This window comes from Stegostoma tigrinum, chromosome 16 (genome assembly GCF_030684315.1).
Source record: "Stegostoma tigrinum isolate sSteTig4 chromosome 16, sSteTig4.hap1, whole genome shotgun sequence".
NCBI lineage: Eukaryota > Metazoa > Chordata > Chondrichthyes > Orectolobiformes > Stegostomatidae > Stegostoma > Stegostoma tigrinum.
This window is the reverse complement of record NC_081369.1, coordinates 54,026,450-54,036,641: the sequence shown is the minus strand read 5'-3', so window position 1 is coordinate 54,036,641 and position 10,192 is coordinate 54,026,450.

Sequence of the window (10,192 nt, the reverse complement as noted above, 5' to 3'; positions counted from 1 at the left end):
ATCTCAGAATATATGCGTAAATTGGAATTGAGAAGACATTTTACAGTTTGAACTTGTGATGCTTATTTGAAGTCATCAAAATCTCCATTATTAAAGTCGAACTGAAACAGTTAAACACATGGCAACAGATACCTTTTGTAATTATCATGTAATTTGAAAATTGTAACTTGTTCTCAATTCAGTTAAAGAAAGGCAGAAACAAGTAGTAGTTGAAAACTCTCTGCCGATGTTGATGTGAAATCACATTTTGGGAGCTGTTTTTAAAAAAAATGCAAATGCATTCTAGTTCTTTATTCTACCCCTTCCCAATCGGTGGAGAAGTGTGGTGTGCCATGAGGATCTGTTCTGGGTCCTCCTCTATTTGTGATGTTTGTAAATGATTCAGATGTAGGAGTGGAAGGGTAGATTAATAAATTCACGGACGATATGAAGGTGGGTCAAGTTGTGAATAGTTCAGAGGGCTGTTCTAGGTTACAAAGGGACATTAATTGGATGCAGAGCTGGGCTGAGAAGTGAGAGATGAAGTTTAACCCTGAAAAGTGTGAGCTGATTCATTTTGGAAGGACAAATTTGAAAGCAGAATGCAGGGTTAAGGCAAAAATTCTTGGCAGTGTGAAGAAGCAGAGAGATCTTGTGGTTCATGTCCACAGTTCCCTGAAAGCTGCCACCCAGGTGGATAGTGTTATTAAGAAGGCGTATGGTAAGTTAGCTTTCATTCATAGAGGGATTGAGTTCAAGAGCCGTGAAGTTATGCTCCAGCTATACAAAAGCCTGGTTCGGCCACATCCGGAGTATTGTGACCAATTCTGGTCGCCTCATTAGAGGAAAGATGTGGAAACGTTGGAAAAGGCGCAGAGGAGATTTACCAGGATGTTGCTTGGAATGGAGGGAAAGTCTAACAAGGAAAGATTGAGGGCACTAGGGCTTTTCTCTTTAGAACGGCAAAGGATGAGAGGTGACTTGATAGAGGTGTACAAAATGATCAGAGGTATAAATAGAGTGGACAGCCAGAGACTTTATCGTGGGGTGGAGGGAGCTGTTACGAGGGGACATAGTTTTAAAGTGAGTGCATGTAGATATAAGGGAGACGTCAGAGGTAGGTTCTTTATTCGGAGAGTGGCTGGGGTGTGAAATGTATTGCCAGAGAGGGTAGTGGAGTCAGCCTCATTAGGGGCATTTAAGTGGCTGTTAGATAGGCGTGTGGATAATAGTATGAGATAGGGCTGGAGGTTAGATAGACCTTAGCTTTCGGGTAAAAGTTTGGCACAACAACGTAGGCCGAAGGGCCTGTTCTGTGCTGTACTGTTCTGTGTTTTATGTACTTGAAAAACTTTGATGGGACATGCAGTTAACTGTGATGACGCTGTCCTTCAGTCAGAGGAAAGAAGGCCTTAATTAATGTGAAGAATATCTGCTTATCTACAGCCTTATCTACGACACAGGCAAACAAGAAGTTTTATCCGAACATTCTCTTTGTGATATTTCTATTATTCTCACACTTCTGTTGGAATAGTGATCAGCTGCTTGACAATATTAATGCCATGGCCAATCCTTACCACTTCATTTCTGCTGGGAATTTGAATCAAATTCTGCCTCATGGTTGACTTGCCATGAATTAGTTTCCACTGGACAACCTTCCAACATTATATTACAACAGTGATCCGGGATTCTCATGCTTTCCACAACTGCCTGTACTCAGATATCAGTCGTCAATTTAGGTCTACAAAATCATGACGTGTATAGATAAAGTGGATAGCAAGAAACTTTTTCCCGGAGTGGGGAACTCAATTACTAGGGATTATGAGTCCATAGTGAGAGGAGGAAAATTTATGGGAAATATGCGTGGAAAGTTCTTTACGTAGAGGGTGGTGGCTGCCTGGAACGCGTTGCCAACGGAGGTAGTAGACGCAGATACAATAGTGTCTTTTAGAATGTATCTGGACAGGTACATGGATGGATGTGAGTGTGACCAACTAGATCAACATCTGTTACCCTACAGTAGGTGTTTTTTAACTGGAGAGTGTTCAGAAGAGATTTACCAGCATGTTACTGGGTATTGAAGGTTTGAGTTATAAGGGAAGGCTGGATAGGCTGGGACTTCCTTCACTGGAGCATCGACAGTTGAGAGCTGACCTGCTTGAAGTTTATAAAATAATGAGACATATTGATAGCATTGATGGAGGTTATCTTTTCCCTAATATGGGGAATTTCAAGGTGTTGGGGCAAATTTTTAAGGTGAGAGGAGAAAGATTTTAAAAGACAAGGCAGATTTTTTACACAGAGGGTGGTTCACTTATAGAATGAACTTACTGATGAAGTGGTTGATGCGGATACAGTTACAATGTTTAAAAGACATTTGGATGGATATATGAACAGGACAGGTTTGGGGGGGCGGGGATATGGGCCATGAGCAGGCAGGTGGGACTAGTTCAGATTGAAGTTATGTTCGGCATAGACTGGTTGGACCGCAGGGTCTGTTTCCATGATGTATGATTCTATATGGGCATCACTGTCAAGCCAGCAATTTTTGCCCATTCCTAGTTACCCTTGAGAAGGTGGTGGTGAGCTGCCTTTTTGAATTGCTGCAGTCCTGTTGTGGATGGATACAGCAACAGTGAAGGAAGTGTGGTATATTTTTAAGTCAGGGTGGTGAGTGCCATGGAGGGGACCTTGAAGGTGGTGTTCCCATGTATCTGTTGCCCTTGTCCTTCTAGATGCAAGTGGTTATGGATGCTTTGTCTAGGATTGTGATGGAATACTCCCTCCTTACTTGGATACGTGCAGCTTCAGCAACACTCAAGAAGCTTGACGCCATCAGGACAAATTAGCTCACTTGATGGACACCACATCCACAATCGTTCACTCCACAACCGATGCTCAGTAGCTGCAGAGTTTACTAACTGCAAGATGCACTGAAGAAGGCAGCCCCTTCCAAACACACAACCACTTCCATCCAGAAGGGCAAGGGCAGCGCATACATCGGAGCACCACCACCTGCAAGTTCATCTCTAAGCCACTAACCATCCTGACTTGGAAGTATATTGTGTTCCTTCACTGACAAAATGCTGGAATTCCCTTCCTAAGTCCATTGAGGGCAGCGTGCTACATGTGGACTGCAGTTGTTCAACAAGGCAACTTGTCACCACCTTCTTAAGTTCACCCAGCAACGGGCAATAAAAATAATTGCTGGCCAGCCAGATATGCTCAGGCCCCACGAGTGAACAAAAAAGATTTTTACCGAGTTGCGACTGTGCATCTCGTAGATGGTGCACACTGCTGCTATCGAGTCACTCCCATCTTAGTATAGCACTTAGCCGTTGGGATAACAAAGTTGTAGAGCTGGATGAACACAGAGGCCAAGCAGCATCAGAGAAGCAGGAAGGCTGACATTTTGGGCCTAGACCTTTCTCTAGCATCTGCAATTCCTACCATCTCTGAAGCCATTGGACTCTTCTTTGTCGTCTTTTCCTGGCCCTGTGTTCACAACCTTTACAAGTTTCCTAATTTTTACAATATCATTGCAACCTAAACTACATTGTCTGAAGTTAGAAGCATTTGGTTGTTACTCCTAATGCAAGCTTATTACATTTATATCACTGAAGAAGAGATAATATCAAAGCTTTTCATCTTGCATTAATCATATCAAAAACAAGAATATATAATTCAAGTGATAACAATTTATGCTATAGGAGAAAAGGAAGCAGATTGCTTGGCACTGTCTGAGACATTTACCTGGAGAAAGAAATGAGATGCTGTAGTCTCCACAAACTCATGAATAATTTTACAAAGGTGTTGGGCCTGAACATATTTCTTTTGTTTGGAGGGAACAGGTCTCTTGACTGATTGCCTTAAATTTGTTGCTTGTGAAACTATTGGCATACTCAGGATTCTTCATCACGTGCTGCCTGATCACAGAGTCACGGCTAACAATGGAACCACTAGTCACTTGGGCATGCAACCGATTTACCAGGTATTCCACCAGTGTACAAATTCATATTACTTAGTATTTATATACACGTTACTGGATTTCTCTCAATTAACACATTGAGGAAAGGGTGGTCATTAGCCTGCTTCATTTTAAAGGTAAATCTAAGCATGAGAAAGGCCCCATTAGGATGTGTAAGGAAATTTTTAGAGCTGCAGATTCAAATTCAATCTCTGTGTATCATCTATGTATCAGAAATATGGAAGAGTTGGGAAATCAGCAGTGATTCCATTGAAAGCATGTTTCATTTGGAACTGTTGAGAGCTTGGCCCGAAGGATTCCATTATGACAACATCTGTTTGGGCATGAAAGGTGGCATTAAACTGAACTCAACCATGTAATTTGATAAGTTTATAAGTTCACTGAATTCAGATAATGTCTAGGCCTGAAACGTCAGCCTTCCTGCTCCTGTGATGCTGCTTGGCCTGCTGTGTTCATCAGCTCTACACCTTGTTATCTCAGTATTTAATTGTGTTCTGTTATATTCTCTACTGTAATCCAGTTCTTGAAAATTGCAAATGATCCAAAAGAAAGCTAAAAACAGGTATGAGAAATAGACCAATAAGGAAAAGCTTCATTCCTTATCCAGTCTGCTTTACATTGCACTATGCACTGCTTGGTGACACAATACAAATTAAATATTGGAAAAAAAAGTAATAGAAGTTTGCAAACTCAACACAAGTTTAGCTTTACCTATTACTAGCCTGTTGATTTACCAAAAAACACTGTAGGAGAATGTCCCTTGTCTTTCTGTGTTGTTCCACTCCATGTCACTCAGAAACTGATCTGCCAAAACCAACGCTGAAAAGCATTTCGCTTGTTGGCAATTGAAACTTACACCCTGGTTTCAAACATCTACTCAGAGCTGCATGACAAGACATTGGCACAGATGTTTGTTCACAGAAGGTTTTCTGTTGAGCACCACTTCCTGTTTTAATGCTTCAACTAACAAGTATGAAACTATTTGCAGCAACCATTTTAAGCCAAGAAATTGAAAGATGGTGTACAGAACCTATGAAGTAAGTTTTCTTTCACCCCAAAAAGCCACCTAATTCTCTTACGATTTTTCTCTGATTGTATGTTATTTATATTTCAAATCAAAAGCACCTGATTTTATTTAACAGTTAACAAAATATTATTCTATCATACTTTGAAGCCTTTTCACATGTTCTTCAAAGAATTAAATTGATCATTTAACCAAATAATTGCAAAATAAGTACCATAAGCATTTCTTCCAATTGTTAAAATTAAAATGGATGATATATAATTTCTTACAATAATAAGTACTTAAGGTTTGAAATATAGAGCAGTAAAAGTAAGGAAGTACTTCACTGAAATGATTCACCTTCCTCAAAGGTTTAATTAATCTGATTATGCCTTCTCAATGGGCAGGATGCCATATAGGAGCGCACAGTTAGGAAGTTTTACCAAGAAATGTATTTTTTGGCAGAGATTTATGGTTGATTCACATGACTGAAAGTTAAAGAAAACAGCCATTCACCCAAACAGTGTGACACTTTTTTCAGAATGTTTTGATGCAGATTTATTGATGACACAGCAAATGAACTGAATCACATGGTATGGCACGAAACTATAGAAATCAATATATTCTAAGGTTCAATTCCTGATCTGAGCTGAGATGGTCAAGGCAGCAGCTGTGCTGTAACAAGACAATGGGGAAGAACGTTGCCGGAAAACATAGTTTTGCAATTATTAGAACATAAACAATACAGCACAGAACAGGCCCTTCGGCCCTCGGCAGGATGGATGTGGCTGTAATCGTACGATTGTGCAGTACAGATCGGAGTCTGTTTGCTCTTTTTAAGAACAGTCTGATTAATCCCACTTCACAGGTTCTTTGCCCATATCCATGCACTTTCCTCAAATATTTATTCAATTCCCTTTGAAAGTTACTATTGAATCTGCATTCACCAGCCTGCAATGAAAAACGATTTTCAACATATTAATATCATTCTTTTTAGAGTTTGAATTTCAAACTAATGGCATATTTTTATTAGTCTATTTATGTGACTTCCTCAATCATTAACTAAGTCAGTCTTTCCAGAACCATAATTTCAAACCAACATGTGCCTCCTGGATTGTTATGGACGTTTGTTAATTTTGTGAGGTTTTATGGTAAGAGAGAGAAAGTATTGAAATACATTAATTTATTTTTGGGTTCAGAATAATCAAGGATATTTTCAGTTTAGGAAATGCCAGAGACTTGAAAGTTTTTGTTTTGGACAGTTTATAGAAGACTTGACGGGAATGTATGCAGGAGTAGTTCTGGGGGAAGGATGATTTTCCAAATCAGTTGAAGAATAAGTTACCTGAATGAAAGTGTAGTTTTAAAATTTCACCTTAGCTTACTCTCCTCCAAGGAGAACAACATCACCTTTTCCAGTCTGGTCAGTTAACTGTAAGCTCTCATCTCTTGAGATGTTTGTCGTAAATCTTCTGTAACTTTTAGAAATGTTCACATGCAATATAAAGTGTATTTGCCCAGAATTAAACACAATGCTTCATGTGCAGCAAGTTGGTGCTTCCTATGGGTTTAGCATAACTTCCAGGATTTTGTTCATAACAAGCTATTTCTCAAATTGTTGGACTTATTACAGTACCTTAAGAAACCTCATTCTGTGAATAGCTCCGCTATCTTTAAATTTTATGACCATTCCCTGAAGCAGCCCCAAGGGCTACCTCTATCCAGTCAAAATTATTAGCCTCCCAGAAGGAAAAACTAGTTTAGATCAACGATGACACATTTTCTCAATGAAAAATCACTTGAGAGGCATATTTATTCTTTCCTTTTTATTATTTTTACTGCCCACAAAACTTCAAGAATTATATGAGTGATCATTTAAATGGAGATTTTCAAATATCGAAATGTATATTGGCTCTTGAGGTTAAACTTGTGAACAAAGGTTTTTTTTAATATTGTACATTACAAAATTAGTAAAATGAAATTACTTCATGTTCGCAGTTATGGGCTTTACTATTTCTAAAAATTTTATGATTAATAATTAGGTGGGATTGAAGCAAGGCATTTTGTAATTTGAGCTGTGGTGACTGGCCAACTGGATACATGTGACCAAGCCATGGTGAGAGAAAAGCTAATAGCTGACTGCTGGTGGGGTATGTGGACGTAGAGTTGTCAGATTGAGAGGTTTCACCCCTCCCCCAGGGCATAAGACTCCCCCTGATCACTCAACCCCAGATTAAGTTCCATCAGTATAGCCTACACCTCCAATCCAGATTGTTTCCCAAAGACTTCCTTCCCCCGATTGAAATTGCACTAGAATTTGTCCTCCCTGATCTCTTAGCAGCATCCCCCCAACTCTGCACTCTGGCCCTGAACAATGCCTTTACCAGGCGATCAGTCTGTCCCTCCAAACACTCTCTTCACACAACACCCCACTGCTTTCTACCTTGCTTTAATTTTTCATTTTCTCGGACCCGCCATCAAACTTGATCTCTTTTCTCCTCTGCTATCTCCTTTCCCCAATCTCTTCTCTGAGCTCTTACCGAATTGTTAAGGCGCAGAGGGAGGCCATTCAGCTCATCATGCCTGCACTAGCTCTTCAAAAGGCACCACTGTCTAAATCTCCTGGTTTTTTTGCCGGTGAGATGTTCCAATAATTTCATTGCATTCAAATCTGTACTCATATTGGATCAGGCAGAGGATTCATTCAGGATGTATATACGCAATCATTGCAACAATGTTTGCCCCAGTGATTTGTAAGATTACCCTGGTCAAGAAACATTTGTTGAAATTTTAGGTAGGTGCTCATCAATTATTTATCATACAAGCTGCACAGATCGCTTACCGAAAGCAAAAATAAATATAATTGCAATACCTGTTCCCCCACTGCCAGCATTTCACCCTGGGTTTTTGCCTCTTCCAGGAAATTGTGTAGATATATAGAATTGGGGAGATAGAAGCTGAACTATGGACGTAAGTGTATAAGACATGCAAGATGAAATGGAGAATATGTGATCGATGGTGGTGAGTTCATTAACTAGACATAGTGTGCTGGAGTATGGGTAATCATAGGACTCAAACTAGTTGAGAGCTGAGAGATGTGAGGCAAGGCAAGATGGGGGGAGAATAAGCTGGAGATGTGAATTGCAGGTTAGGGTGTGGATGAAGAATGATAGGGCTGTGGAGCTAGAAAGACAGTGGGGTAAAGATGAGGTAGGGGCTTTGGGTGGTGAGGTTATGGCTAAAGTTAGGTGCCGGTGTCAGGGAAGTGGGATTAGGGAAGGTAAAACATGGGAGGGCTTGGTGAGTTTGAAGGTGAGTGTGTGTTAAGAGTACGGGTGAGTTGGGGTTGTGTGAGAAAGTGGGGATAGGGATGAGGTGAATAGAAATAGACTCTTTGAGGGAGGTGGAGGTAGGAGTGAGGTAAATGTTAGAGGTGACGGTCAGTGAGGAGGTGGAGAAGAGATGGATGGTGATAGTAGGAAGTATATGCGCATGTGTTGGTGAGGAGTATTGGAGGTGGGCTGTGATGGTATAGGATGAAGGGGGGTGATTGTTTAGCCACTCCAGAAAACTGCAACTTAGTGAATGACGAAGAGATAATACATGATGCATTCAGATGGGTCTGGATGATGTAAACTCAATGGAGCAGTTAGTCCTCTTCAGTAAGTTTTTGCATTCATGTGGAGATGATCATTTCCAAAAATTGTCACTAACCTTGAGTTGAGGGCTAACACCTGTACTGTGAGATGCCACAAAGGGTGAACAAAAGATTGAGGAATACTAAATGTGTTCTTTAGAATTCTGTTAACTGCAGAAAGAACAGGTGACACTGTGAGGGCAAAGTGATTCCACGGTCCCAATGTCCTGTGAAAGTCCAAATTTCAGCAGGAAATGGCACAAAAGAAGCGCTTTGGTGCTCTCATCATGTAATGTAATCACTCATGTGTAGAAGCTTAAGGGAGGATATAATTAAAGTATTTAAGATGATTAAAGGATTTGAAAGAGTATATCGAGAGGAATTGTCTCCAGTCACCAGGACGACACCTTGAAATTAGGATTGGAATGTTCAGGTGGAGATATTAGGATTCACTTCTTCAAACAAGGACTGAGAGATGTCTGAAGATCTCTTTGTTCAAAAAGCAATTGTGGCTGATGGACAATTGGAAATTTCAAAAACGAGATCGATAAATTTCCGTTAGTTAAGGTAACTAAGGAATATGGAATTGAGGAGGGCAGAAAGCATTAAACGCAGATCAGCTGTGACCTGAATAAATGGCACAACAGGGCTGACTGGTCTGCTGTTCCTATATTTCTAGGTGCGTGTCAGAAAATTACAGGCAGGGGTCTGATTTCCAAGTAATACATGATTCAGGGAGTGATCCCTTATGAGCATTGCTTTCTACACAGTCATATGTGAGGTAGGAGAAATAATGTGTATTTAGAGCTTGCGTGAAAAATGAGAGGCGAAGAAAATTTTATTGCCAATTAACAATGTTTTGTTTTGTTACCATATTTTAAGTTATACTTATTATTGAATGATGAAAAAGATAAATTGGATTCATTCAATGAAAGACCCTCAAGTGTGTTTCTTTTAGTTCTCTTTGGGTGTTATCATTGAAAATGTGCAGCATGAATCAAGGGTTAAGCTGTCCATCAAGTTTGCAAGCCAATACATATCACAGTAAAATCTTAGGACCAATTAATGGTTACTCATTTTTGTTTGCAAGGTTATACAGAGGGAATATTGAAAATATACTCAACTTAATTATAACAGTAACAATCTTCATTCATAAACCAAATAAGCAACTTGAAATGTCAACGTGTTTTCTAGCAAAATCTTGATTTTGCAATGTGATGGTGGCATTACAATTTTCATAGTTACAGTATTAGGGTGAAGGGCAGATTGGACCCAATATTTTTCTTTGTTATGGCTTTGTAAGCTGAAAGCCTTTTACAGTTTTTAAAATAGGCACCTACTTCCGAATCAAATCTCCAAATATTATTTATCAAAAGTATCTTATGTTAACAGCAAAGCAGAATTAAAGGAATTCCAGCAATTTCTTGTGTGACACATCTCTTTTGAATTGGACAACTACACAAGTCAAGGGCTTTTAATTTTCAATTACCCATTAATTTTGAAGAATATAGCTGCCGGTTTAAAAAATGAAACGTTATCCAATGTACATTAGTTAGCCATCCCCACAGATTGAAACATGTAAATA